Source organism: Anser brachyrhynchus (assembly GCF_964034855.1).
Source record: "Anser brachyrhynchus genome assembly, chromosome: 3".
In the NCBI taxonomy this organism is placed as follows: domain Eukaryota; kingdom Metazoa; phylum Chordata; class Aves; order Anseriformes; family Anatidae; genus Anser; species Anser brachyrhynchus.
In genome coordinates, this window is record NC_137696.1 from 50,620,545 (window position 1) to 50,648,101 (window position 27,557).

At 42.3% G+C, this 27,557-nt stretch overlaps 1 long non-coding RNA gene across 3 annotated transcripts in view; it reads right to left on the bottom strand.

Annotated features, from left to right (window-relative positions):
- The window catches only part of LOC308193071, a 36,956-nt gene extending 11,930 nt beyond the window's left edge, over positions 1-25,026 (bottom strand). For 2 of the 3 annotated variants that reach the window (XR_013949356.1, XR_013949357.1), the window contains exons 1-4: positions 24,934-25,026; positions 10,981-11,150; positions 10,518-10,561; positions 7,091-7,152 (exon numbers count right to left, since the gene is read on the bottom strand). This is a non-coding gene — a long non-coding RNA (uncharacterized lncRNA). Of the gene's footprint in view, positions 1-7,090; positions 7,153-9,129; positions 9,937-10,517; positions 10,562-10,980; positions 11,151-24,933 lie in introns of those variants that run through there. The other variant, XR_013949358.1, reaches the window with a different exon arrangement.
- Between the last annotated feature and the right edge of the window lie 2,531 nt (positions 25,027-27,557).

Genomic DNA, 27,557 nt, shown 5'->3' on the forward strand with positions numbered 1-27,557 from the left:
TTTACTTCCCTGCTTGTTCTCACTTGCCAAAATTTTCTGCTGAGAAGTGTGATATACCTTCGTATATTATAGGAAAGGAAGAACATGTATCCAAATAAACGGAGATTTTATGGGTTCAGAAATATGGGTCTTAAAAAACAGCTAAAATGCACTATACTACAGCCGAAATAATAACTTTTAGCAATTGGTATATCCTGAGTATATTCTCACTTAAATGAAGCATTAAAAAAGCTAAGATTGTGTCTTCACTAGAAAAACAGTCTTGGAGGAAATAAATGGTCAGCCATATTTACATCATTTAAAATCCCTATAGGGCATGGGCACCTGTAGATTTTACTTAGGTAGGTAAATAAAGGAAGCATTGTGTCCCAAACAGGTGGGACATGCCAGATACCTAACTGACCTCGGCAAACCAAAGTAAGCTAATCTACAGTAAAATTAACACCTTCCTGCAGTGAAAACACATCCTAAATAGGACACAGTTGTGACAGGGTAACAAATTCTCAGCTTTGCCTGGGGAACCCTTCTGAATTCACCTTGGCTGACATGAGATTGCAAAGAAAGGTGTTTTCCAGTCCCCCTTGAGCTGTTCGGGAGCCAAGTCTCTTCCTGATGTGGTCCATTGCAAGGACCAGGGTAGTTCCTGGCCCCACACCAGAGCAGTGTTTCCACCTGCCTCGTCCAAGGGCAGGGGGCTCACAGCAGCAGCACGTAAATGTCAAATCAAACTGAAGGTATTTATTTTCTAAATAAACGGTGGATAATATCTCAGGAAAGGTGTTAAGTTGCATAGATTTCATTCCTGTCATGGCAAACCAATTCTATGTTGATCTGTAAATATCTGACTTTGGTCTGGAGAAATTAAGCAAGGACGCTGGTTTGGTAGATGGGACAATGCCATGCTTCAGATTATGGCCTCATTTCCTCTCAGGCTTCTCCCAGAGAGGGCACACGCTCAGCCTGTGCATTATTAAGCTACACTTGGCACTCTGGCAAGCAAGCCAGCCAGAGACCAGGAGAAACTGCTACTTTTATTTTGCCTTCTTGAATCGAGACTGCCGCACTGACATAAATAAGCACAAATATTTCCAGAAGGTTGCATTTTCAGGGCTTCCTTGCCTAATGCAAACAGCAGCAAGCTATTATTCAGTTGATGAGCAAACAAGAACACCCACATCCATTTGGTCGAAGCAGCTCCCTGCCACCATCATGCAGCACATGCTTAAAATGATGGCCGGGCTTGGTGACGTTCATGAATAATGGAAAAGGAGAGAGCGGCCAGCCTGCACCTCCCCTCCTGGAGATAAGTCAGGAGGACAAGGGGTATCTCCCTCCTGACGCTCTGCTAATTTGAGCAGCTTTGCTTGCTGGAAGAGTTACAGGGAGGGAGGGTTAGCAAATTCTTCTGAGCCTCCAGTGTGCCAGAAATTTCCCCAGAACACTTTATGTCACAGCATCTGCTTTATAGTGGGTTTAAAAAAGAAGCACCCTACGTAATCAGCACAATCAAATCCATGCACAGTGAAAGTTGATGCACAGAAACTATTCTGCAGATATAAACTAACACACATTCTTCAGTGTGCCGCCTTGCCAAAAAGCTTAAAGTTTTGTGAGAAGGGAGGAAAATTAATTCCAGAAAAAAGAAACTGTTATAGATGGTGATTAGCCAGTGCCAGTCCAGTCTATCCCAATTCCCATTTTTTGGCAGCGCCACTTTCCTTCCTCACAGAAGGACGGGATAACAGAAAACTCGTATTTGGGAAATAAAGAGCAGAGAGAGCCACCGGCTTGCATCTGACAGGAATTTCTGCAGCAGCAGGGAGAGCCTCATTAGAATTTTTCCCATGACACACCACAAAAGATGGCTGGAGAAAACAAAGTGAGATGCTGGAGCTCAGTATATTTCTTTGTCCTTGAGAAGCCCAGCCTTGCTGAATCTCACGGGCTAATGCATGCATAATTTGGGGCAGCTGATTAAGTTTATTGTGTTCCTGACTAAATCGAGAGGAGTGAGGAGGGGAGGGGGAGAAGAAACAAAGTTGGCTTTAATTAAAGCTCTGCAATTGTCTTTAATATTTACATAATGTGCTATCATAATTGCCTCTGATTGGAGACTTAAGATGACAGAAGAAAATGACACGCTGAGGAAAGTCCCCAGCTGAGGAAACAAAACAAAAAGACACCCCCTACCCCTCCCGTCTCCCCAGGCCAAACCAAAAGCTGTGGAAGAGGAATTGCACAGGGGCGCTCGGTAAACATTCAGGCTCTGAAACAGGCTCTTGTGGGCATGGCTCCTCCCATGCCCTTGCAGAGACCATGGTATCTGCTGGCTTCAGATGTTTTCAAATGTTTTAAGCATCTGTGTGAGGTCCCTTCTGATTTGAGATGGTAGACATTTTGCTGGTAACTACATGAAAAAGCAGGCACCGTTCTGATCCCAGTGTTGCTGCAACCACTTGGGAAAAAAACACTCCTTGCAGTCTCCTCCATGGAAAACTCGTCTGGTTTTGTTCATTGAATTGCCCAATAGAAAACAATAAACATCATTTATGTTCTTTTTGTGAAAAGAACTATGTAAAGATTGCTGGTGATAAAGAGAGTTTCATCAACTGGGAGCAATAATAAAGTTTCCATGACACTGATGTCTCTTCATTTTGTAACAGGCCACAGCGTCATGTGAACATAAGGCTTTGCCTCTGCATGTTTTTCTCAGACATTTAACATCTGTGTCTAACAGGGTCAAAACTAGATCTGTGTGTTCTCTGTAGATCGTGCAGGTCCAATCTGAATCCATGAAGTTTTTCACAGGTTCCCCTAACGAGAAAATGCTGATTTGTTTCCATTATTTCATGTTAGAAATGTCATCACTGAAAGCTTTGATATAGAAGTTTTCCTAACAGCCATGGAAAATCACCATTTTATAAGTACACAAAGTGCCATAATTTCCATTTAATGGTCACACAAGCCACTGCAGAAAGTCCGTCTTCTCGATCCAGAGAGGAAGGACTCTGAATTTGCCTCTCAAGCCACTGCACACTTTTGCCTTAGCCGTTGCTTGCAGCTGAGCTGCTGCCAACCTAGTAGTGTTTATTTCCCATCACCTGGAGCTGGGCAATCGGAGATACGTTTGGTGGTCCAGGTTCAGAATGAAAAGGGGACACTCGTGTACTCCTTTCAGCTCTCACATCAGTTTCCTCAAGAGCAGACACATGACCTAGGCAAAAATTATCAGGGTGCTGCATCTCCCCATCAGCTTCCCTCACAGTGACAAGTTCAAGGTCTCTCTACATTAGCAGGCTCCGGCCATTATGTGCTGAGCAGCCAATGACCAAGATGTGGAGGCAGAGGAGAGGGTCACCCCATCACTTTAGCACCTCTGCTTTCCTGGCAGAGAGCCTATGCAATGCCTTTTGCTTGGACTGCTTATTATAGTGATCTTTTCTATAAATGGCAAGCAAACAATAGCAGTGAGGCAGCCAGGCCCTGGGAAATAAACCTGCTATTACCAGCCACGGTTGGAGCTATCTTGGAGGACTAGGATTAAAGTACAGTAATCTAACATACCTTTTTTCACTAACATACTTTTTCATATGGATATCAGTGTATCCACTTAAGAGACTTTGGTTTTCTATTTTTGATTGCTTTGGTTTATCTTTCCAGGCAATGCAATACAGATAAACCAAAAATGAGTTTGTGTCCCTCCCTTCAGAGCACAGCTATGACTCATGAAGTTTGTGCATTCACTTGGAAATACAGTGCTGCATCATTCTCACTATATAACAGCAATAACATACAGAAACCCCACTGATGCTCCAGGCACCAAATAACCCATTTACTGGCAGGGAGGCATTATACGTGCACTGTGTTTTCTCTTGCACCTGACTCAGAATACAACAGGGACCAACAGCAGACTCAGGAACCACTTAAATGTTTATTACCCTGGTCAAACCCATTATTTATGTTCTTTTCTCTTCATTAAAGAAAATGACAATGCCAGAAGTGCATTAACATCATTAGATACACAACACTCTATGAAATGCCTGGGAAACCACTTACAACATCCCTCGAGATCCTGTACTTGGGTCATCTTGACAATATCCAAAATAATGCAGTTGCTGGTACCAGCAAGAACTTTCTACCAGTAACCATAGACCTTGTAGGAACAGATATTGATACAAAAAGTAATTTTTCCAAGATGCTAATATCCCTATAATTCAAGAACCAAATATTGCTTTTTCCTTCAGATTATTCCATGTCAAACAGTCAGGTGCACGCTTTTCCGTGTGTGGTCACCTTTTTGCCTATGATACAATCTGAGCATAAAGTTACCTCACCGGGGATGTGAGCAAGTTTTCATGAGAAAAGCCATCGGGTACAAAGAACAATATGGAATGAGTATTTCTACCCTAATCTACACTACTTTGGAGAAGAAAGCTGTAAAATTTCAAATATCAGCACAGGCTGGTGCTTTATTCCGGGCCTGACCACTAACTCAATTTTGCAAAGAAAAAGAGCCAAAGATAGGTCAGAAACTGCTCTGTAAGTTATAGCCAAACTGTCAGTGGAATGGGTTATTCTCTACCTTCTTTTGGTGGCAAGCAGTTTGTTTTGTCCTAGCTGTTTGCATTTGGATTGCATTTCCACACATATGAAAGTTATGTGGGGATAAGGCAGCTGAACAGGTGGTCCTCTTTAAAACTCTTTTCTATTTTGATGGTATTTCAAAGTAGAGATGAGCACGGAGCACTGGTTGAGGTAGAATCTCTTGCTGTAGCTCACCATCTGCCATTGCACAGTGCATTACAACATTTATTGGCTTTACTTAACTGTTAATGAAAAACTACCATCAACAGCTGCCATCACTCCCACTACAGATTGTAATAAATAATAGTCTGTTTGGCTCACAGCCCTCTTTCTCATGCTGTAGAGAAATAAGAGCTAGGGAGTCCACAAAGATTCAGTAGAACCAGGGGCAAGGAAAGATGGTTGGAACTCTGTGATCAATTTGATTTTTATTGAAATTGTGTTTTGCCCAGCCTTGACAACCATTAAAAAATATACATATGTTTATAAATGGGTAATTAAGAGGATCCCAATTCTGCTTTTCCCCAGGGTCTTTTGCATTGATTACAGTGGGAGAAGAGATAATCCACTGGCCTATTACAGCAAATCCACTGGTCTGTTAAAAATGTTAGCAGTTATAATTGGTTATGAACTCAATATCAGACTCTAGACTTTTGTCTTGTTTTGATGTTTTTTCATAAATTGGCTTTGTTTTTCCCCATTTTTAATCAAGTTAAGAAATCCTCTGCTTCATTATCTCTGGGGTTTATTGACTAGATTTTGAAAAGACCTCTACTTCTCTTTGAGTATCTCAAAAAAGTCGCTAGGATCCCAAGGGTTCTCCAGAATTTCTACTGGAAATTTGGCTGACCAATATCAATTTGGCTGGTCTCATTTTCAGACTGAGGAAATCCAACTTTTGAAAATATGTCTCCAAACATCTGCTTGTAGGTGTTGTTTCTAATCCTAAATCAGAATCCTTTGTTATTCACACTTAGAAAAGTAATATAAGTGAGTGGGTCATGGTCAGTGTATTAAAATAATAGTATTTAGTTACATATGAAGTCACCATAAGATTAGCAATAGAGACATATTCATGGCTCAACATCTCCTCCAAGTGAAAAGCTCCACCCATGTTCTCTACAGATCAGTGAAAAGATGAGAGTTTGGATAACTGGAACAACCAGCAGCAGTGAAGTGACACGCATGTAAGTATAAATCCCAATGAAGATGGAGACACAGGAAGCACAGAGCTGACTGGTACCCTGCAGTAGGGGCACATTGTATCTTATCCAGACTTCACTTAGACTTCCCTTAAATAAGAAAGTGTTGAGAGAAGTACACTATGAGTTCATCCAGTAAAAAGCCAGCCTAAGAATAAGTTTAGAGATATGGGAAATGAGCTATCTCGCGGCTATTCTAGAACAGGTGACTATTTTCAGACTCTCATCTTATTTTCTTTACCTATCAAGTATTATATTTTCATTTTCTACTATGATAAATCCACACCATGTAATTCCAAACAATTAGCTATATTTGGAGTTAGAAAAAAAAAAAAGAAATTTCACTTTCATTTCCATGGTTCTTGACACTACAAGAAGAGAGCAGTATCTAAACAGAGGAGGAGTGAGCAGATGAACAATTTTATCAGCGTATGTGAGACTGGCAAGATCAATGCTGGAACACCACAGACAAATCTGTTATCTAAGTTGTGATAAAGATACTTAAAATTGAAAGATAATCAGAAACAATGAAGAAGTATTTTCCATAGGCCAGAGAAAATGTGCTACAGTAGGAGAATTAAGCAGCTCATCCTGCTTAGAACAGGGAATTCAAGAAAAGGGCAAATATACAGAAGTGACTTGACAAAGTACATACATATAAATGATTTTCCAGGGATAAACAAGCGGCTAATAAACCTCTAGACTAAATTACATATTTTCAAAGATATAGACAAACCTTATTTCTTCTCCTTTACCTTACTGGGCTCATCCCCACCCCCTACAGTAAGAGAGATTAACTCATGCAGTAAAATACCAACAGCAATGGTGACTCCTCTGACATCCTTAAACCAGAATCAAATTTTTATTGGCCAAGCAGAAGTTACTGAAATCAGTACATAGATACCATGATGAATTTAGTGGCCACTAAGGGGGAGGAAGTCAAAACCAGGATATTTCATGTTTTTTTTTTAAATAATTGTTTTATTATTATTATTATTTATTTAAATACAATTAGGTGCTTTATTGATAAGCTGAAATGATAAACATATTTCTTTCCAAATTTCCTTCCTTTGGCACAGAAGGGGCTTCCAATAGGTAACAGGGAAACAAGCTGATTACATCACTGTCTCCAGCTCATTTGCCACCCTTCATCTGCTCTCCTGAGCTTGGGACATCCTTAGACACAGTGAACATGGGGATCCTATTCCCACCTTTTCCAGCCCTCTCTTCAGCCAACTCTAGTATGTCTGTCCTGGCTTAATACCTCTCACTTTTGTGAGAATAGGGAAGGAATATCTTCTCACCTTTGTAATATACTTGGAGAAATTCAAGTGAGGGTTGATATTCAGTTGCCACACACATCATACTAAAAAAAAAAAAAAAAAAAAGAAAAGAAAAAGAAAGAGAGAAGGAATCTGAGTGTTGAATATCAGAAACACCCAAGGCAGGAACAGATTTAATAGGAAAATTACTTCTCCCTTCATCCAGACCAGACCATCTGGTTAAAGGCATGAACTACTTCATGTAACACAGTCCTAGATCCACAGCTGGGTCACATCTGCCCACAGCACTAAGGAAACTTCTTATTTCTGTGAAGTTATTCTGAGTGAAAGCACCCACACATTTGCTTTCACAACACTACAGATGAGTAGCACCACTCTAGAAATGCAGCCACCATCCACACACTCCCCAGTGTGACAGTGGGCTCAGACTGTAGGTCTGTAAACAGTTGGACCCCTAGTTATCTAACATAAAATGGGCTCTTTCAAAGAATATGTTTGAGATATCACTCATTACTAGAAAGACTATTGACACCTGCCTTTCCTTGGTATTTCAGTCACAGATTTGGCATCAGAACTGCCAGAGCATGTTGCAGTGACTCAGATGACTTATGCATTAAGGTATTTTTGTGGCAGAGAGCTGGAGTACTTCCCACATTTCCCCTTTTGTCTTTCAATAGAGACAGATTATCCCTTCCTTTGTCGTTTCCCATTAAGTCCCTATAAACATATACTTCATCAAATCACAATGTCTGAGGATGTTAAGAGCTATATACTCTCCTCCCTATACTGGCCACTCTATGTAATCTCCTTTTCTGATGGTTCATTGTCTGAGGATGAACCAGGAATCAGCTTATAGGAATCAGGCTCTGTATGTTTGATGCCCCAAGACCAGCACTGTATGAGCTCTTCAGCTGCAAAAGAAGAAGCTGAGGCCAGAGAGCTTTGAGGTCTCAAAACTCAGAGGCCAGGGGCCCTTCAGGTTTGCAACACACAGAACAGGGGGCTTGTGAGATTTCTCCACTCCAGGAAAAACGCCCAGTTTCCTATATAGCATTCAGATCGATGTAATCTCAGAAGAAACAAAACATATCTCCATGAAAACAGATTCCTAGAGGGACATTAGAGATGTCATTTTTTACCCATGTGAGAATCAAGTTTCAAAGCTGTGCCTAGGAAACCAAAATTCCAATTCTAAAATAGTCAAAATTTCCAAATAGTGAAAATTCTCTCTTATATCTTTTCCCCCAGATCATCAGTGACCTTTGAGGATGGGACATGTATAAGTTGTCCTGAAACAGGCAAGCCATCTTTATTTTAAAGCCTGCACAACCCTTCATTTGGTATGAGCTGTAAGCACATAAATCAATGACCATTTCAATTGTCTGAGGACTTGTCCCTGTCAGTAAGGTAGTTCAGCTCCTACACCTCCTCCCAAGGATGAAGGCCTGCACCAACCTCCTGGCAGGTCCCCTCCCCACCAAGAGAGCTGCTGCCTCTCTAGTTGTGGAAGACATGGGCTTTGTAGGGTGCACAGGGAGGTCCGTGGTTTATATAGCTTACACAAATGCAATTGAACCAACTGGGATAAAACCTTAAATCAGTCTTGGGCTTGCTTCCAGGATCCAAAAGTTTTTGGATTTTTGGATTATGGTTTAAGACTTGCAAGGATTGTGTTGTGATGAACAGAAGAGAAAATGTGTTCTTGCACATTCTTCTGTGGTTTCTCTCCGCTACTTCTCCAACAGCTTTCTCTAAAATACCTCACAAGCTGTTGCTTTCCTCTCCTCACCTTTCAACAGGACATGGGCAAAGCTATCTTTCATTTTATGGAGCCACGTAAGGCCACACAAATCCCTGTGTTTTCCATGTTACATAATGAAACCTATGATAGTTGAAAAGTCTTTGGCATGAGTTACACAATTTCTGTCTATTCAGAGTGTCAATCATTTCTAAGGATTTGGTACTCTGCATGGACTTCACTGTTTGTGGTGATAGGACTATTTTTCCTTCCCTTGCTTCTGCATACCAAGGTCCCAATTTCACAGCCCTTCTGCACTCACTCAGGTGTGCGATCTTATCGACTTCTGCTGCAGTAAAGACAGACATATGAATGAGCATGCCAGGGCTTTACACTCGTCAGACATATTTTGGGCACAATGCTATCTCCTTTTGATATAAATCCAGAGTAAATCAGTTTAAAATAATAGATTTTTCCTTCTGTATGAAGACAATGGAGATGGAAATAGTAAGTGGAATAATAAATAGCAGAGTACTAACTAATGCTGTTTAGCTATAAAAACTTTACTTTGTAACACAGTGATTGATGTTTTTATTAGCAGCTTCAAATATAAATATTCTCCCTTTACTGTGATCAACAGCTTCAGAGACTTTTGATTATTACTATTTTGTATCCTCTCTGTTTTAATTATAATGTGCTTTGCACTTCTCTAGCAATTTTCATCTGAAATCTTAAATTACTTTGCAAGCATGAATTCATTAAACCTTACAACATCCCTCTGAGGAAGTTGTTTAATTAATACACCCAAGTTATGGATGGGAAAATTCAGGCACACAGATAGTAAGTAATTTTCCCAAAGTCACAGAGTAAATCATCAAAAAGAACAGGAAGAGAATTTAAGGACCACATGCTGACAGGTCACATGGAGATGAAGCTGGAGAGATGTTCTGTAAAACTAACACTGACCTTGCAGGTTCCCACTGACCAGAAACCAGCTCAGGGTCCCCCCCTTCCCCGCTGCCAGACCACAGACTAGTGCACCATCCCTGTCTGCTTCAACCAAATTGGGCTCGAAGGCATCCATAGCTTGGCATCACTGAGGAGTGCCTTTGACGAAAGAAGAATAGGGCTGAAAAATAATAGGAATGAATGGTCACTGCCAAAGCCTCTGTCACCCCAGTGGAAATACTGCCACTACATGATCATCTGGTATGATGACAGGTTTTGGGGGACCTTGCTTTTGCTCAGAGATCTTTGCATTTTAGGAATGGAACCCCACAAGCCAGGCAGCAAGGCAGGGGGCAGTGCCCATACAGCATCACAAGTGCTGCACGTGCATGGTGCATGCAGCTCTGATATTCCTTACCCACAGCTCAATGGGTCCTAAATGAGCTGGGTATCTTTCCAAACTGGATGAACACGGACAGCTAACTGCTTCAGGAATAATTGCAGCTACGTTAACAATGCTCCAAGCACTTTCAGGACTGGATTCATTCTCTTTATTTGAATCCTATTATGAATTAAAAAAATAATTTACCTCAGTCCAGCCCTCCCCCCTCCTTCCCCCCCCCCCCCCCCCCCCCGCCCCATTATTTTCCTCTTAAATGCTACAGAAATTGCTTTCTTGGGACATGAAAACTAATGTATGCAAATTGTTACACAGCATTACCACTGACATGGTTCCACTATATTGCTGAGATAGTTAATTACCAGGATAATGCAGTTTGTCTGCTCTCTATCCCCTTGTGCTTCTCCTAAAAGGAAACAAAGAAAACAACATCAGAGAGACAAAGGAGGAGAGAATTCAGTCCCCTATTAATATCTGCCATAAAGGAAATAAGGATTAAAGGCCATTCGCAGAACACATGGCATACAGCTTTGTATGGCACAGATGCTGAAGAGGGTCTTGGAAACGGGTCTGCACCTGGCCATGTTATTCACCAAGAGATAAACCTTGAGATCCTTTCTTAATTTACATCGAATTATTTTTATGCCAAAGGGTATTTCACAGGAATGGGATCTAAGAGAAAAAAAACAAGGCCAGGGGCAAAAGCGTCGCTTGGATTCACACAACACCTCCGGTCTCAATTCTGCCACTTCTGTCCAGACATCACAAGAGCAGGTGACTTACACTGCTGTTGCCTTCTACCCCAGAAAGTATTGTGGGATTTACCTTAGCATTGAAATTGTAATTCCCTGGTGTCTCCCAACAGAGCAATACGTTCTCAGCAGCCGTGAGAAGCCAGATCCTCACAAGAGGTAAGCGATATTGTCATCACCATGCTTTTCATGCTCTTTGCAATCAGTGATGACTTTTCTGAAAGCCAGCAACAGAGGGTGGTCCTGAAAAAAAATTACATGATTTGGCCTTAGGAAGCACACAGAGACTTAGCAAAATAAAAATCAAGAAGCCTTATGGATTCTAATGATCTCATCATTTTTAGAGCTGTTCTGTGGGATTTAATGGCAGTTTTAAAAGGATGGTTAAAATCGCCGTATCGAATACAAAATTGTTTATTACATTTAAAGAGTTACTTATTTTTAAATAGTTTCTATTGATCCCATTTAATCTCTTTATGATCACATTTGTGCTGTTCCTCCCCGGTTGTATACGATGCTTCCACAAAGGAAGGCTGTCCCTGTAGATGACATCCATTAAAAGGGTCAGCTGCTTTGAAAGAGAGAGAGAGAGATAATGAGAAAATCCGGCACTCACCAAGCGGGTAGGCAATAACACCCCACCTCCAGCTATCTCCAGCCAATAACGCTATGTGGCGATGAGGTAATGCTTGCATTTGTTACCCTATCGCTGTGCTTGGGTGGTTTGTAATTCTCCTTAAACCAGACAAAACCGGGAAGCTTCTCTCTTTATTGTGCTGGTACAAATGAGCATCTGAATTCATATCTTCACAGCTACAGGGAAAGGGGGTGGTGGGAAGCGTGCCAGTGCTCCAGCTCCTCTTCCCTTCCCTCTTTTGTAACATATAAGCAAGTTTGAAGCGTTTTACTTGCATAAGTTAAAGGAAATCTAAATTGGTGTTTTGGGTTGTGATGCTGGCAAATCCCAGCATGGGCTGGTTCTGAAGACTTCCAAATATATTTAGAAAACTGCCCTTTTTGTGTCACTCACATACCAGCTTACTCTCGTTTCATCATCCCAGTGCACCAAAGGGAAGAAAAAAAATATATTTTAAATACTGAGTTGCAAAATCTATCAGTAGGGGAAAAGACCAGAGAAATGGCTTTGTTTTCTTCTGCTGCTGCATTCCACGTGCACTTCAGTCACGCCTGTGCACTTTCTGTGACAGGAGGACCAGCTTCTCCTGGTGAGGCCAGTGCTTCCAGGCAGCAGTTGGTAGGTAAGGGCTCCCCTAACAAGGCAACATGGTCAGCTATAGACCTCAAAAGCACCTTGCCTGTTACGGGCAGCACCTGGGGATGGAGTGAATAATTCCCTTCTTCACTCCCAGGCCCAGGCTACTGCTGTAGAGTTTGTAAGGCAGGAGAAACACCTTGCTACTGAGTGCATGTGGTGGGAAGTCACAGTGAGGAAGAGAGCAGCTGTGCATGGCAAACCCGGTCCAGGTATCACAGAAACCTTCCCGCCTGCACCCAGACCATAAGCCAGCCTAGTTCCATTTCCCAGTCACTCTCCTGACTGGGAGAGCAATTTAAAATGGATTAGCTGCCCTCTGTGCTTGTGCATCACCGGCTGGATAATTGTCCTCGGCTGGCCGAACATTTTTAAGTGCTTATTTTTCTGCTAGAAAAAGTATGCCTCCTTTCAATCAAGCACAATTACCCCAACCATCTCTTTTAATTGTCTTTCCAGAAGATATATTCATTCCTTAGGGGCTTTCTTGCCAATACCAGTGGATGTTTTATTAGGGAATTATATTGAGCTGCTGGTGCTGGTGGCCATCTTTCATCTGCAGCGAGCCAGCGTTAAAACTGCATGGATATGGATACTGGGATGGCTTGTGGGCACGGGGGGATGGGGCAGGAACGGAAACCTAGGCACACACATGTGAGTAGCAGTTGTGCCTCTTGAATTAGAGCCAAAACGCCACAAATGCCCAGCTGGGAGAGTCCATATGGAGCCTCTGGGGCTGGGAGCCATGGGGATGTTACTTATTTTTGAGATGTCTTCCAATTTTAATCGCTGAAGTGGCCCCTTTTCTTTATCTCAACAGGACTTACAGTGGGAGACCAGAGATGCACAGCTTGGCTGTTATTCTAATATAAATCCACCTTGACAAGGGCACTGGGAATTCAAAGTCCACTGCCACTTTACACAGCTCTCAGCTCCAGCCCATTTGGTTAGAAACAAAAGGAGAAATGGGAGCATGTTCTCTATTTGCAGTGCATCTGCTTCAGTGGACCAAGAAACATAGATGTAAGTCCAGTGAGAAGAATGAACACTTCACCCTAAATGTTGGGTCCAATGAACCTTCTTCCTAAATGCAGGAATTACACTGGCTTTGTACAACATTGGGAGAAGATTTAAATGCAAGAGACAAAAGCCTTTATAAAGAAAAAAAGAAGGGAAAAAATATATTCATTTAACCTTGAAAAATTATTTAGAACTTAAAAAAAATATTTATATGTACATTACAGTAGTCATTTTAATTTGTCTTCTCTCTACTTTAATTACCAGCATGTTAAAATATATCATTGTTTGCACAGGTTTCTTCTTTGCCTCTTCCCTTTCTCCACAGCCAATAGAAAAGGCATTTTGAACAGATTTCCTTACTCATCTCCACGGCAGTTGTTTTGCAACATGAATGAAGCACCACTCTTGGCAATGACAACTTGCCCTAGTTCCTCATCACTAAGCAATGCACAACAGATGAGCAAAGATGTGATGAGGATGCTCTTCAAGATGTTCATGGATATCTAAGTAGCATCATTCCAAATTGGTGAAAACTTGTTCATCTACTTACTCTTGTGGCCGTTATATTAAAGGACTCTGCCTTTGTGTGGATACTGGCTATGCAGGTGCTGCCATTTGCTAGTTCAGGGTTGCTCTAGCATATCTGAGCTACGGGAGGCTGTAGGAAGCTGCCTGAAAGAGAGCAAGTACTGGAGAATACAAGAAGAGTTGGCCAAGACTGTCTCAATGCAGAAGAAAATTGGGAAACTTTGATATATAAAATAGCTTCCTCATGTCTGATGGAAAACAACTTGATGCTGGGCAGTGCAGCTTCTAGAAATGGGACTTTGGGGACGTTGAAGAGCTGTGTGCAGGCAGGGATAGCATGGGAAAGAACCACCAATATTTTTTAGCAGGGGAATGTTATGAGGCTACTGACAGGGAGACTACAGATATCACAGTGAGAAGGAGAAATAACAAGTCCTAATCCTAGCCATCAGTTGCTTGGTACGTGAGTGTAAGGGCCTCCCTCACCCCATTACCCTACGACAAGTGTCTCTCCCACTAGACACAGCACCACGTGTCTGCCATGTGAGGTGGAAACAGCCATACCTCATCTCAGCTGTGTCACACCTGCATTCAACAACAAAATAAGACCTCTCCAAAAGGTGTCCTAGTGTGTCACAACCTGGAACTGAGCTACAAGAAAATCTAAGCATTTTAGCTCTGTGTTTACAGCATTGCATCCTGCTGTCCTTATATAACTTCTTTTGCCACTGATGAAAATATTTTTTATCTTTTTCCCTACCCCTTCAGCCTCCAAGTGCTGATTTAAATGCAGCTTTTCAGAGCCTGTTCATTAAGTGCAAAACTTTGTGTGTGCCTTTTCTTCAGCAAAACAATCCACCTTCTGAGAGCCTTTGCTCTGCAGAGGTGACTCTTGTATCTTGAAAGATGAGGAGACAATACTACCAGAAAAGCTAATAAGCAACAAGGGGAAACTTGGTGACCACAGAAATTGGACCTCTGTAATGAGATACAAACTGTAAATGAGACAGCACTGACACCACATTCTTCTACACATAGAGACAACATCATTCACCTTGCCTAATAATCAGTGTGCCACAAAAACAGGAAAAACTGGGGTTTAGCTACACTGCATAATCTCTAGTGCAAGCTGAACTAAAAGGTAAGCTTCATCTGGAGGAGGGTGAACATGCTCAGCAAGAACTGCAGAAGGAGCCCACAATTATTACTACAGGAAGTGGGAAGGGGGGGACAACACACAACTACATCACATTTATTCAAAGGGACACAGATAAAGGGTCTTTTGAAATTCTTAAAATAATCATCTCTGTTCACTGCTTTTAGGAGTCACTTCATGGAAGACTGAAACTGGAGCACGGTTCTCTAAGAACTTCTCCACTCCCCATCCCACAGCCCTCACTTGGCTTGCTGGGCTCTGCCAGCACAGATCACTTCATGATCAGGGGGATACATATGTGCTTTGCACGAGCAGATTTTTTTTTTTTTAAAACAGGATATGTTTCAGTGGCACAACTTCATGGCCACATAAACATCTCAGGGAGAAAAGATTAGTCACTTATGGAGAAAACATCCAGGACCAGAAACATTCATCCTCCAAATCAGCAGGGGAGTTTTAGAAGATGCGTACATCTACAAATTTCAGTGCACTAGTCAGCTATTAAATATAGGAAGAAAGTATTGCTGGCAGCAATTATTCATTAACAACCTAAACTTGGTTCAGTGGGTTTTTTTGCACCTTTCTTTGAGGTGAGTTGTTTTGGTCACTCTTGGATACACGGTATTGGACAACAGAAGCTGCTGAGCTGGCTATGTACAACAATTACATTCATCTTCCTACTTTTATAGTACTGAGCTGCACATCTATAGCACCTTTCACATCAAATCCCTGAAATGAAGCAAGTCTAAGGACAGGACCTTCAAAAGCTATTATGTGTCTCACTCCAGTGCATTTCAACAGAAGTTAGGTGCCTGCTTTCGCCTGACTCTGGGGAGGCTTTGTGCCATTTGGTCCTCCTGAAAATCAGCAGGAATCCAGGATCTGCAGCAGCATACCAGAAGAATACTGAATTTCCATTCGTGTTAATGAAAAGGCTTTTATTAGTTTCAGTAGTATGGAGAGGCTGATTCATCTTTGCTAGGCTCTGCGAGGCAGGCAAACCCTAAACGTAATGACTTAAAGCACTGCTTGGATACAGCATGTAAAACGAGGCACAGTGCTGGGTGTGGAGGGCTGGCAAACAGCACATCAGATTTAATCCACGGGGACAGGTAACAAACACAATGCAATACTTAAGCCACAAGTTGGCCAGACAGGTAGCAGTCTTTCCTGCAAGGGAAAAAATGCCCATCTGAGATTCAGATTAGTTAGCAGTAAAAGGCATGAGCAACATGGTCCTGTTTATCACAACTGTTTCATTCATTCCTGATCCACAGGAAGGAAATAATAACAACAACCGATAATGTTTAGCATTTTTGTGTCACTGCTTATTTCAAATCACAAAGCAGTCATTTAAGCATTTTGGTACAAAGGATAGTTTATACACGGGTCACTGAACCACTGAAATGAAGCCTCTGGAAGAATAACATAATTTGCAGTAGCAGTGGGAAAAGATGGTTTAGGTGGAAGATGATGAAACAAATAGCTGTTCCTGTTCACAATGTCAGGAAATGCTCTGTGACCGCATGGGGCTGGAAGACCCTCAATGCCAAAGGCAGCATCCAAAGGACACCTGTGCTGTGCAGCACCTGGCACACTTCAGCTTCCACAGGAAGAAGGGAGGCTGAGCTACAAAAAGAAGGGCATTTTATTCCAAAAATAGTTCCTGGCTGCTGATAAGCCCCCTGAACACTAGAAGAAAACGAAGGGGGGACAGGCTTAGAAGGCACACAGGTATGGATTTGATGTTGCTGAGCCAATATTGGTAGCCCTTAAGGGACCCTGATGCATAGCCAAGGCCTGCTGTGCTGCCTATGTGCACAACAAAAAAAACAGAAATCACTTCTTTCTTAAGAAGTACCACCTTACTCTTATTGGAAATGGTTTTTATCTTCAGAAGAAGAAAAAAGCTTTCAGCTCCCCATTCCTCAGCATTAGTGTTGCCTGCAAGACCCTTGGCTCCAGCAGCAAAGTTACCAAGTCACTGCCTGACACCTCTGGGTCAGGGCTTCTACGCATGGAGATGGGTGCATGGGTGGGGAGGGCACCTATTTTCTCATTTGTCTTCAGGCTACATAGCATTTATACAGCCTTTTTGTTCCCCTGGCATGTAGTTTAGGAAAAAAAAAAAGCAGCAGGACTACATGGAGACCATGCAATGTGAGTAAAGAGGTTTGATTTTTCAGGATATTTTTGAAGGACAAAGCAGAGAACAGGAAGAATGGCTTCACAGTAGAGAATGAAGTCCTAACATCATTTAAATGAAACAGGTTTCTCCCCATTTACGCTGTCAGAATATTAATGGCTTTTAGAACAGGTTAATCCAAGAAGTAACCAAATGAAACAAGAGGACTGTCATTGATGATACGCCTTTTATCCTCCTGTTTCTGCTTCTCTTACTACAAGCCATTTCCTCCCAGACAGAGGAGGCAGTGACAGCTGGTGCTGGCCCATGACTCATGCCTGCAATGGGCTGGGTAAGGCCTCAGTTAAGTGGCCAAGTTAAAATTCTTCTGTCACAGGAGAGGGAAGGAGCTGGAAGACATCCCCGACCAAGGCATTCCTCCTCCCTTTCCCTACCTGAAGTACCACAGGAGATGAACCCAGGGGAAATAGAAAACCTGAGGATCCCTTGGCAGAAACCTTGCCATGGGATTGTTCACTGTAGGGGATGGGACCTCCTTGTGCACAACATGGAGAGCAGGCACTGGAAAAGGACCAGCACAAGTTTCAGGCAGAAGGGGACGTGCAAGGCCCACACAGCTCCTTCCAAGTCTCTGAGGAGCTTTTTCCAGGCCCATTTGTGGCATCAGCAAACCCCACAGAAACACATTGGTGCCTAGGGCAGCACAGAGCAGAGGCAGCTGTCACAGGCCAGGCACTTGGCAAAAATGCATCAGGAATTCATCATAAATAGCGCCCTACCCTAGGAGATCTTTTGGAAAAGGCTCTCTGCTTTGAGAGTTTGACTGAGGAATAACAACAATGTGTGTGTGTGTATATATATATATAAAACATTTTATATTATCTATAAATTTACATATATTTACATATATATTTTTTATTTATATATATATATTTTACACCAGATTGGGTCAAACCCTGGGGGCAAAATATTTTGCATATGTTCAATAAGTATTTTATGTATGCCTCCTGCAGGTGACTGCCTTCTCACCCAGCTGGTGATGTTGTCCCATTAGAAAGCCATTTGTTCTCCAGCACTGAAGACCAGTGTAATGCTGTTTAATGACTATTTGCCACCAGACAACAGGGATGTCCAAATCCTTTTTTTCTGCCAGAGTCCCTCAGCCTCAGTTATTTTAATTATATGAAGTTATTTTTAAATATTTTTGGCACTTAAAAATAAAAAAAAAACTGTACAACTAAAGAAGTATTTGCACACATAGATGTGTCAGCTAGATTGCTTTGCTTCATTTTCTCCCAGTTTCAAAATTTAAGCCTCTGGAAAATATTGGCAACTCTTACATGAAATTTGAGTTAAAAAAACAACACACCCAACAGTGATTTTGATAATAGGATGATTATTGTGTGACTCACCCCGTAAGTATAACAACTGAGAGCTTATAAAGTATGCACTTGGGCTCTGGGCTGCCCACCTACACTCAATTTCCTTTGACTGTGGAATGTCCTTTGGCAGCTTTGCAGCTAACCGATACCCAGGAGTCTAAGGAAAACACTACAACTTGTACAGTATTATTGGTCTAAATGCTGTGGGCTCATATTTCAGCCAGCCAGCACAAGGTTACTTGTAAAACATAACCACACCTTGTGAGAGACAATAATTCATAGGGCCACGGTTGGAAGCTCTGTGCTCAGATAGTACATAGATAAAAACCTTAAAACCGCTAGGTAGATATTACACCAAAACACAACTGCAATTTTTTCCCCTTTCTGCCACAACCTTTTGGCTCACAAGCCAAGCCATGTGCTACTTAAAGAGGAGCCTGAATGGCTATACACCCTGTACACAGCGATGTATGAGCGTTGATGGAAATATTGCTCCTTAACACAGCTACCCACCTGCATTACTTGAGTGCCGTGCCTAATGCACATTCATCGCTCTCATATCATGCTTCCCAGTGGAGCTGTGACCACCTCTGTAGAAATCCCTCAGTGGACATTCAACACGCTTCTGTTGCATGTTAAGCTTCCTGTGAGAGTGAGTGGAGGCTGTAACAGTATTTTCCTTCACTTCTGAAGTATGTGCCATCCCGGATGACATACCAGTGTTCAGTCTGCTTACAGCCCTCCGGAGGTCAGAGGTGGCCCTCACAGTTCTTCAAAACAAACAGCCTCAGTGAGCACTGAAGAAGACTGAGAAATGCATGCAGCTATCTCATAACCATTTAAGCAATTCAGTCCCTATTCTACACGTGGTTTTCCTCAGAAGCAGAGCCTTTTCAGGGAAAAGGAGACTCTCCTCTCTGGAGGCAAAGGTTTCTCTTGTCCTCCCAGTCCAGTGCTGCCCTTAGCATGCCTCAGAGCACAGCATTAACCTTAGAATGCTTCTGTTTGTTCTTTCACTTCTTACATAGTGAGACAAAAGTGTGTTCTGCTCAACTCGCTATAAGCTCAGTACTCCATCAACAACAGTTCCATATTCATCACTCTGAAGCACTAAGAAGTGACCACTTTCAGGCCCCCCAGTACAAGAGACATGGACATACTGGGAAGAGTCTAACAGCAGGACTACCAAGATGGTCACAGGACTGGAGCATCTCTCCTACGAGGAGAGGCTGAGAGCGCCAGGACTGCTCAGCCTGTGGAAGAGGAGCTCAGAGGAAATCTTATCAGTGCGTCTGAATACCTGAAAGGAGGGTGCAAGTAGGATGGAGCCAGGCTGTTTTCAGTGGTGCCCAGTGCCAGGACAAGAGGCAGTAGGCACAAACTGGAACACAAGACATTGCCTCTGAACATCTAGGAACACTTCTTTACTGTGCGGGTGACTAAGCACTGGCACAGGTTGCCCAGAGAGGCTGTGGGGTCTCCTCCTAGGAGATCTTCAAAAGCTGCCTGGACATGGCCCTGGGCAGCCTGTTCTGGGTGGCCCTGCTTAAGGAGTAGGGTTGGGCCAGGGGACCTCCATAGGTCCCTTCCAACCTCAACTATTCTGTGAAGTCAAAGCAGGTTTCACCAGTTGTGAGCTTTGTCAGAACTGAGTCCATCCAAAGAGAAATAGTCTTTTTACTTCAGTGGCTGCTGGACTGGCCTGAACCCAGGAGAATCCAGTAAAATCCCCAGAAAGAGTATCTGAGAAAGGACACACAGAAATATCAGCATGAAAAATTCTGAACTAGGAATGTTGCAAAGCCAGAACAAGCAATTTGCAGAAACTGTAGCAGCATACTTCAACACCAGACAGCCTGGAGCAGAAGGTCAGAAACACCCAGCTGGCACACCCAGCACCTTAGTTGACTTTAAGGAAAGACAAAGTCTCACTTATAAGTTTGAGGGTATTAAAGTGCTGTCCGATTCCACATTTAGATAGCCATCGATCTCACTTTTTTTAGCCATTAACAAAAACTCACTTGTTATTTTTATTTTTTTCCTCATGAAAAAGAATTAATATGATTCTAATACTCTTCCCCCCAACCCTTCCCCAGTACTTATAATCATAAAGGCCTGTTTGTACTTATACATCTATGTACTTATAATCATAAAGGTCTTATAATGTTTCTTTTTGCTGGAGAGTTGTGATCTCTAAGCTAGCAACTTCAACCTGCTCCCCATACCGTACAAAACCACCCAATTGTCTGCTCTACAGAGAGCAGAGCCACATACTAAAGCTGTTGCATGCTGAAAAGGGACCTGTACCACGATGGGGCAAGGCTGGGGCATGCCTCTGCTCACACATCAGAGCAGCCCTTGCTCAGCAGGATGGGCTGCTCCTGCCTGGGATCCAGTTTCCAGAGGACTGTGTCACTGCCACTTCCTCTGCACAGATCCCTGTGCTGAAATAAACTCAAACCCAACACATGCACATAAATGCTGGGCTGCTGGGTTTACCCATTCACTTCACCGTGCTTTATCATTTGTACCACAGCTGTGCAGCTACAACACGTTATGTGATTTCCAAGCCTTTACGGGAAACCGATGCTCCTGAGCAGCCAGTCCTAGGCCACAGCACCGCATTTCTTGAAAGCAACAGGTAAGGTCCAGATATATGTCAGCAGCACAGACAGTTGGATGGTCCTGATCCAAAATCCTGTGAAAGCAGTGGCAAGACTCCCCACAGACTTCAAAAAGGCCCTGCCTGAACAGGAAAGGAGCAAAGAGAAGTGTCATAGGGGATGGTAAACATCTTAGTTTATTTCCATTATGGAACTGAGTTCCACCTTCTTCACACAAACCTTTCCACAGACCCATCTTTTTTCCTTATCTCTTCCCTCCCTGCTTAGAGAACAGGCTGATATCACCAGGTTAATTTATGGCACTGTAGCTTAGTCTTGAGAACAGTTGCTCCCTGCGAGCAAACCAGAGAGTCCTCACCTCTCCTGGGATCCTCCATGACAGCCACACCATGGGGAGGAGCAGGCTACCAAGTCTCATAGTGAGACCTGTGCACTCCTGGCACTGCACACACACTTGCTCCACCAGCATGAGAAGTCACTGAGAGGCTACAGGGAAGCCTCCTCGTTCATGGCAAGACAGCCCACCTAGCCCTCAGCATCTGCACAGACTTTGTGTTACTTTGGTTTTGCATGAAAATCAAGCTTTCCTGTTTAGCTTTTTAACAATGCTTTGTATTTGGGGATTACAAAACCATGTACCAGGACACTCACACACTTTCTTTATAAAAGGAAAAAATTCCAGAATTCTCACTTCTCAGCTTAATTTCTTAGGTCCCAGACCAGGTTGTCATTTCCCTTCTCCATAAGCTATATGACAAAGGGCTTGACAAATCCAGTAATGGCCTTAACATCTGTACCTATGACATTGGGATGGAGCTACAATGCTCAGCAGGAACTGAACAAATAACCTACTTCTGTCCCAGCCTTTGAGCAGTGAGCTCAGAGACAGTCAATAGTCTGTGCACTATCTCTTGTGTTTCATTCAGTGCTAAACACAAGGCTAGTACCTTAAAATGTAGAAAGTAACAATAATAGATTATCATAGCATTGTTCTGCTTCACTGGAGCCAACCACACTTGTTTCAGAACAAGCAACACAAGCACGGCAATTATTTTTTTGAAGGCCTTAAATGTTGTGGGTAAAAAAAAAAAAATGAATCACAAATCACCTACAAATAGAACAACTGTAATAATCTAGGAGCTGCTTCCCCACTTCACACTGAAAAAAATATTTTTTATTTCTTTCAAAAAGAGAAGATCACCAAACGGTTGTCATGGATGTGTGTGCAAATGCTCATGTGCATGCACATGCATACACTGCATGCAGGCTGATTCAGCAGTGGGGCATATGGTGCTGTGCAAGCCATTACAAATTCTGCAGTGTGAAGGACATCCCATTGACTGGCAGCAATGTGAGAAGCCAGGAATTCAATTCTCAGAAGCCTTTTGCCTTCTGGAAAGCTTTAAATAAAATGGGAGCTATCATCTTTTGCCTAAAGATTGTGGTACTGTGATAAACAAAAAATCCAATTAATCAGTAGCATTATGTCTGATTTGTTCAAACTTGTGGCTGAGCAGCTATAAATTATATCACCATATTCAATTACTGGAAACAACATTTCCTGCGTAAGCCAACCTCTGCAGCCTGTAGGGAGATCTCCCAATTTCAGATGTACGTTTGTTAAACACAGTTTTAACTTTTCACTTGAAAGGAAAGAATAGAAACGGTGCAGAGCAGGAAGTTCAAAAAGTCTTTGAATCTGGAGTGTTAAAGTGTTTGAGCATCATAATCTCTAAACTCGTAAAAACAAATACACAGTGTAAATGGGCATCTTAAAGACGCCTCTACTGATGTGCCAAACTAATACGGACATTTTCAGTTAAAAGCAATTCCATAACAGTACTGATTAAGTCAAAGCCAAAATATTTCACCAAGATACACTGATTTTGATGAAGTTTTTTTTAACAGGTCTCAAAGCTCTAAGGTAGACTCTGGTCATTTCTTGAGACAACCTGAAGTGAATACCAGATTTTTTTTTTTTTCCATTGAAAGGTTTTGAAGTTATTTCAAAGTACACTGCAAACAAAATATAACATTTTATAAGTTGTTCCAAAAAAATTAGTTCTTGTAATTCAACAGTGAACTACTGTTCACTAGTACCCAAGTTCACCTTCAATGTATTTTACCACCAGAAATTCTCTCAGGTTTGCATATACACAGAGACAGGCTCATATTTAAGTGTGGGAAATGTTAGGCCTAGTGAAAGGAGCCAAATGGTTATCCCTTCAGACTACTTTATAGAGAATGCTATTATATATCTGGCCAACAGTTGAAGAATATCACTGCACCACTGGTGCAAGAAGTGACTACGCTGTAAGTTAACACCTCAATACAATCAATGCTCCAAAAGATACCAGCAGATTCAGAAAAATCAGATACCCAAAAGTCAACCCCAAACACCTCCATAATTATACCTGGGAATTTGGCATTCCTACATGCTGGATGTGAGCATCCCTACCTTGAACCTTGCTGCATTGCATGAGCCTTTACTCCAGCTCCACATCTCAAACTAGCAGAATCCTCTCTTTCACATCCCAGCACTTCATAGGTTTCACAGCACTAAGGCAAGTGAGACAACGAAGGCAACAGACACATGGTCCAAAAAGATGACAAAGACTTTGTGAACAGGAGAGTCCTAGGCAACTTTCTTCTCTCATACTGCTTGCCCTATCTGTAACCCCAGTGATTTATATTAACTTACTCTGGCATGACAACAATAATTGGCTCTAGTAGGTCCTCTTGGATTAACTTAGTTTAAAATACTGATTGCTCTTGTCTAGTTTCAATTTATCTTCTTCAAAATTCCTAACATTACATCAACAGCATTGTCAAGAAGCAAAAGTAGTGTAGAGAAAACACTGGCTGCTATTGTATTTCCAAAAGCCACCTTCAACAAGAGTAATGGGAAGAGGTGGTTGAAAAAATGGCAGCCGGGTATCACAGTATACTTGTGCTTTCATTTTTGCTGACTCTAGAATAGATTTTATGGCAGTGAGTTTCAGTGGTCAGACCCCTCATACTTTCATATGAAGAAGAGCTATCAGAATACAGTGCCTGGGCAGAGAGTTGGAGTTGGCTACTCCATGCCCAGAGAAGCACCCAGACATCTGGCTCTTCAAAGTCAGAAGCATTGAGCTGATTTTAAATGCCTGTACCACCATCACTACTGGTGCACTAACCTTAAGATTTCTCCTAAACTGAGTATGAATAAGCCTTAGCTCAGGACTCCTACCCAAGAATCACAGAAAAATCTCCAGGGAGAACTACTGCAGCCTACACCAGCCTTAGGCAGCCCCTTTGCAATCTCACACCCCTGCCACTCTAGGCTTTCTCTCTGTGTTCTCCCATGATATTTGCCTAGGCCACAGAAGCCCTATGCCAAGAAACTTATCCAGAGTACACAATAAAAAACTTTTAGGGGAGAAGGTTTTGTAGTCTATACCATGCTGTGGCAGCTGTCTGCAGCCTCACACCTGATGCAGCTGTAGACTTAGTTCCTCACTAACCCTAGGCCCTGGCCTTGGCCTCAGCTGATCCTTATGCTATGACACAAGTGTAAACAAGCTCTGTGGAGAAATCTCTTTTCATCCTTCACCATCCTTTGGGCTACTGCACAGCAGCCCCATGCCAGATGGGGTTTAAGGCTTTACCTGTCTCCTGTCCTAACCCTTACCACAAGTATTGACCATAACTAAGCCAAAGCCCTATTCCCCCAGTCATGCCTCCCCTGAACAAGATCCCCTTGGAGAACTGTTTTTGCAACTTACACCATCTTTTGGCAGACCCTTTGCAGCTCTATGCCAGATGGAGCTCTAGGCTTTGTCTCTCACCCAGCCCTAATCCTAACACTAGCCTTAGGTTCATCCCCTCCCCAAGACTCCCTCATGGGGAACTCACCTGAAAAAGAGAACTCTTTTTGCAGCCTTCTCATCCCTCCAGCCAGTCTCTTTTCAGGGACTCTCTGGTCAGAGCTCCATGCTCTACCTTTTACTAACCTTAACCCTCACTATCTGCTGATCCCCTATTTATCAGCAGCTGTTCCTGTGGGCAGGGTCATCAGAATTATCCCTGTTTCCCCCAGGTGAGGTTTAACAAGCAATTCTGATATCCTTTCCAGCTCTTACGTTTATAAATGCTAAACTACTTCAAACAGATATAGCTTTTTCTCTAAATACAGTTTCAAATAATTTAAGTTGAAGTGACAGATCTTCAGCTAGCATAAATGGACCATGGTGCTGTCTCTAAAAAGGCATTAAAGTTTGTGCTGTTTTAAACAAAGCTGGGGACCTCTTCTGTGCATGCTGCCTATAATGGTTACTGTCACTAAAGGAAATGGTTGTAAAAAATGTTGAAGAAAGGATTAATTATCAATAACTGGTATCTCAGTCTTCTAATAAATGGTATTCTCAGACCTCTGTGAAGTGTAAATAAACATATCTTTACTGGGGTCTTTCTAGACCAGTAGTTCGGAAGCATCAGTCTCATCTCTTCATTGAGATCCTTCGACCTTCCTTCAAATAGCCTACCATCTGTTGTTGGTAAAGCACAAACGACCTCTTTGGGTGTCTTTGGGGACCACTTGTGTTCACACACATAGCAAAACCCCATTTGAACACTGTTTGGGTAACTCTACCCATTTTGATCATATTAATCTATTAAATCATATTAAATCATATCATATAAATCAAATCTTATAAATCATATTAATCTTAAATCCTATAAATCATTAAAAATCATATTAAACTAGCTTGCCCCTTACACATAAATGGAGGGCTGGAAGGCCAACCACCTACAATTACATTAGTGCCTCTCATCATGGGAATGTCTTAAAGAGATGTGGAGAGAAGAAGGGGTTGTGCTTTCCCCTCAGCTGTAAGAGGGTGAAGACAGTCCTTGAGGAAGTGAAGGACAGGTCACTAACTGGAGTGAAATGTTTCATCCAACACAGATTTGGGAAGTAAGGCTCTAGCTATATCAAGAAAAACACACAATAAATAGTCAGTTTCCCATCCAATATTCTGAGATTTATCAGTAGACCTTCAGACGAGTAAGCACATAAATAGAGGGACTTTTTATGGCTAATGAGTACCTCACCCTCAGCTACTGTCCTGTCCTTCCCAGAGAGTCCCTCACCAAGCAGACTTCCAGAGGACCAGCCTCCCAAAATACAGCACCTGAGCGCTGGCACTCTCCTGTCCTGTCTGTCCTATACACTCCCTGGAAGTAGACAGAAAAACTGACAGCACTGTTTACTGTCAGGAAAGATGATGCAGTACATCAGGAATGAAGCAATAACCAGGAAGCAGGACAGTTATGCAGATTTCAGCTTCCTAGCTGCACTCTTCAGCTGTGCTGAGAACTCTTCCAGAGGTAGATGCTTAGAGCAGACTCCTTCCCACACATGCTTCTTCAAAACAGCAGCTATGGAGCCCACCTTGTGCTAAAGTTACAAAAGATTTGCTGGAAGAACTTGCTGTGTGTAGTGGGACTGCAACATGATCTTCTTCCAGTCATGACTGAATGTCAGGATGACCGTTTCTAGGGCTCTAGCTGACTGTAGTGTGGCATCGGTGATCGTTACACAAATACTCTCTATTACAGATGAGTGCTTGATGGGCTCTTATATAAGGTACTCTGATATGTGGCAAGAGACAGTTGGAATTAGCCTCTCTTGTCAATGACTGCCTGTGACAAGCCTGATTTTCTCTCTGATACTCAAAGGACTTCTGTTATCAACCCCATACAGCCTTACAATTTAGGGGTGAGAAGAGAGTGGTTATAGTTGCCCTGTAAACTTTAGCCCTTAATAACCTCAATAGCAGATTTCTTTATGAAGGGAATATTTGCTACACCTTTTAAATAACGAAAGAAAAAGAAAAAATCCCACAGAAACGAGAAGCAAAACCACTAGACCTACTTAAGGAAACAGCCTGGGACACAAGACAAGATGGGAAAGTTGACCTCTGAAAGAAAAATGAAAGGCTTTAAAAATATGGATTGGCATAATTAACAATTAATTGTAATTAATTATTATGAATCCAATGATGATAATTAATTATTATTACTAAAGTCCTTGAGGTAAGAGCCACAATTTGGAGCTGGAGCTGTATGGCTTTGATGGGACAATGCAGAGTTGGCAGCATCTTTTACATCCTCTGTTATAAACTAACCTTCCCACCCTTCAGAATATGTCTTGCTGTGAGCAGGGAAAATGAATAGGCCTTCCGGTTATTTATCCTTTTTGCTTCTGATAATTGTATTTAGAGCTGCCTGTGGTATGCCTGATGGCTGCTGACAGGTATGACAGAGTGTCTCTGATTACAGGAACGTTATCAGTTGAAGCACTGCCATAAAATGCTGCACAGTAAGTGCCCACGTCTGGCTGCCCTTCTAAGACTCTCTGTCTCTTATTTCTCTCTCTCTCTTTTAGTCGTTTACCTTTCAGGCCGATTTCAGCATCACCATTCCTCCCTTTTCCTCCCTGAAAAGGATATTTTGGAAGTATAGCTGATCACTGTCAG